We start from the raw sequence: 3799 nt of genomic DNA, 5'->3' as shown, positions 1-3799 counted from the left end.
ACGCCGCCGCCGCCGCCGCCGCAGCGCCCGGCTCGCCTCGCGCCGCCGCCTCGCGAGCCGCGCCCGCCCCTGCCAGACGCGGGCAGCACGGCGGGCGGGGCGGCCCCGCGGAGCGCTCGCCCGGAGCCCCGAGCCCCGAGCGCGGAGCCCGCGAGGCCGCTCCGCCCCCAGCGCGCCCGCCGCCTGCAGACCTGTTGCAGCAGCCCGGCCGGGGGGTGACGGTGGGGTAAGCAGGAGCCCGGCGGGGGGCGGGGGGAGGGGAAGGGGAGCCAGAGGGGGAACTTCTGGCCCTCCCGCCTCCCGCGCCACTAGGCGACAGGGGCTGAAGGTCAGGGAAGAGGGCGGTGGGGGCGGGGAGATTCCGGCATTTGGGGCACAACCTGGCCGAGCGCAGTAAAAACAATTCCATTGTACCCATTTTGCAGGGGAAGAAACAGGCTCACGGAGGTCGGATGCCTCGCCTGAGGTCCCTTAGCTGTGAGGGACATCGACTTTTGACCATCAGCTTCTCAGTGGGGTGACGGCGGCCCAGGCTGGGGATACAGAGGGTGGGGATGGTGTACCAGTGGCCTCACTGACGGATGAGAGTTAAACTTCACTCCACGGGGTCAGGCGGGTGAGAGGCCTGGGCTCTCTCAGCCCTGCACCTGCCGTCCGATGGGGCCACAGTGGCCCATCTGATCACTCACACTCTCTCACGTACCTACTCACGAACACATGTGTGTACGCACTTGCACGTGCACATCCACACACTAACAGCCACACACACTCATATTTACACACAGACGCCCCGCCCCACCCCCCAGCTCCACAGCAGATCTTCCCCTGCACGCTGCTCTTCAGCATCTGAGCGCTCACTTTCACATCCTTCTGTCTCACTCCATCTTTACACCTACCTGTGCACCAGGCAGGGCAGGTGTCACTGTTTCCCTTTTACAAGGGAAGAAGCCAGGTTCACTGGTTCTCTTCGAAAACCTGGTGATGGCCCAGCAGGACTCTGAAGGATGAACGAGGTTTGAGGCAGGGGTGCGGGTGGAGCCGGAGGCCTCTAGCAGGGCAGGATCTGGGTCCTGTGGGACTGCTGGGTGGCGGTGGGGTGAGCAGTGGGGCGGGTGCTGCCGTTTTTCTCTTTCCCCAGGCCTGGTGCCCTCTTCAGAGTAAAGTCCTGATGGGGAGTGACCCTGGCCACGGGTGTCAGCAGAACTGGTGTGAATGTGGCTTCAGCTCACACAAGCTGTGTGACCTTGGGAAAGTTGCTTCACTTCTCTGAGCCTCAGATATTTTCTTTGTTAACTGGGGGTAAAAATTTTACCTCATGGGATTGCTGTAAGAATCAATGAGATAATTGTGCAAAAGGACTGACACAGTAGGTTCTTAGAGCTAAAAATAATTAACGGTGATGGTGAACACAGGTGTGATGCACTATTACTTCACCAAGTGTCCCTACCCCCACGGGAATCCTGAAGAAACTCCATTAAGTGGATGTGCTGGTGTGAATAAGACGCCGGTCCTAGAGTCCAGTGCTGTACTCAGACATGGGTGCTCAGAGCCCTCCATGCTCTGCCCCCATCAGACGAGCCTCCCCCCCCCCAAGTCTGGTTTGAGGGAGGCTAGCTCTGAAGGGACGAATGCCTTGCTCAGTGCCAGCCCTTGTGTGGAAAAGGAAAGGCTGGCCTGCCTGCAGCCAGGCTCTGGGGTCCTGTGCTACGTGGCCCAGGGTTGGGGCGGCAGAGGTGTCCTTTCTGTTCTTCCTGTCATGGAGTGGCTGGATCTGGCTTGGAGGGAGGGCTCTGACTCACCATGACGCAGGACGCTCGGTCACAGCTGCAGATGCTCCCAGCTGGCAGCCTGGCAGCTCTGGGGACAGAGGGGACGGGGAGGGGGACCCAGGCAGAGAAGATGTGCAGCTCACAGGGGAGAGAATGCCTGGGGAGCCCACTGTGCCCCCTTCAGCCCAAGACAGAGATAGGTGGATGAGTCTGGGCCATGGCCCCTCCCAGGGTCCCTTGCTCACCAACTCAGAAACATGTCTGGGGTGGGGGTCTGGCTATCTTAGCCTCTAGCATTCGTGCTGGTCAGTTCCACCCTGACTCAATCCTTTCATTGTACAGATGGGCGCTCAGAGAGGGGCAGGGGCTTGTCTAAGGTCACACAGTAAACTGGCAGCAGAGTGAAAACTAGAACCCAGGCCTCCTGCCTGTCAGCCCATCCCTGGCACCAGCCTGAGACTGGGCCATGTGGGGTGGGCAGCTCCCCTTGCACACCCACATTCACCTTCCCAGTCCTTGGAATTCTGCTGAAGTGGACGATTCCCAGACAGCTCTAAGATGTGCGGTTATCCTTCCCTGGGGCAGGCCGTCCTTTCCCAGCTCAGCCCACAGCCCATCTGCCCAGCGACCTTCCACTACACTCTCACCAGCCATCCAGGGGATGAGGGAAGAGGGGGACTCCTGGTGGGTGAGGGGACCAGGGGAGAGTGCCCAGGCCATGCCCTTCACACTGTGAATCTCACTCTCGCATCATGATTTGGGGGACCCAGCCAGAGCCCCCTCTCCTGTGGCCTGCCCCACTTACTCCTGTTCAACAATGGACATCCACTAGTCCTGAGTGCCTGGCCCCGGGCTGGGCGCTGGAGTGTGGAGAGCAGTTGCTGCAGGGTTTGATCGGAGGGAGATTAATCAACGGGAGCCTTTAGAGTGACGAGTCAGACTCAGTCCTTGCCCAGGCAGCCCCGGGAGGGGGGACGGTGCGGTGCACGGGGAGCCACGTGCATAAGTAACTCGGGTCAGGGTGGACAGCAGTGCATCCCCATGCCAGCCATGTGGTAAGAGGAGGGGTGCTTCTGCCAAGGGTCACGAGGATGATTTCAAGGCGACAGTGACCCTGCAATGGAATTTTGAAGGTTAAGTGGGATGCTGGCAGATGGAGAGGGAGGAGGGCTCTGTGTACACAAAGACTTGGAGGCAGGGATGCTGAGGGCCCCATGGGGGACTGGCGTCTATAACATCCGGGGGTCCAGTGGGAGAGGACGAGACTTCAGACTGGAGTTGCCCACCTCCCAGCCTCAAACATCTCCTCAATATTTGTTTTCTCAGGAAAGGCAGGCAGAGCTGGATAAGCAGAAAGAGAACAGAATTGGAAACCAGACAGATCTAGGTTTAACTCCTGTGCCCAGAATAATACATAGTAGATGCTCAATAAATATTTGTTAACTGAAGGCAAGAAAGTGAGACTTGTCCAAGGCCACACATCTTGAAAGTGGTTGCAACCAGGACTGATTCAACCTCTCATTCACCCAGCAAATACTTATTGAGCACCTACTATATGCTCCGCTCTGAGTGGTGCTGATATCTCGGCATGATTGAGACAGGTCCCCGTTCACTGGGGGAGGGAGAACAGACTGGTTGGGGAGGTTGGCATTAACCCAATAATGACCCAGGCAAATTGAGACTCACAGCTCCGGAAAGTTCTAGGGAAGAGCTCTTGAGAGGGTAGAAGAGAAGGACTTGATCTGGTCTCGCAGGTGGAGGGAGCATCCAGGGGAGGTGACAGTGACTGAGTCCACAACTGAAAGACGAGTGGGACCTGGCTTGGCAGAGAGAACAGCACAGGCAATGGTGTGGAGGAGGGAGGAAGTGTTCGATTCCCAGGAAGGAGAGAGGGCCAGGGTGGCTGGAGCACAGAGGATGAGACGGAGGCAGGGGGTGGCAGGAGTGGGCTGCTGCAGGGCCTCACGCTGGGATCTGGTCTTTATCCAGAGAGCACTGGGAAGCCCCAACCTCTGTTTCTTCATCTGCAA

This window comes from Globicephala melas, chromosome 1 (genome assembly GCF_963455315.2).
Source record: "Globicephala melas chromosome 1, mGloMel1.2, whole genome shotgun sequence".
Classification (NCBI taxonomy): domain Eukaryota; kingdom Metazoa; phylum Chordata; class Mammalia; order Artiodactyla; family Delphinidae; genus Globicephala; species Globicephala melas.
This window is presented reverse-complemented; position numbering follows the sequence as displayed.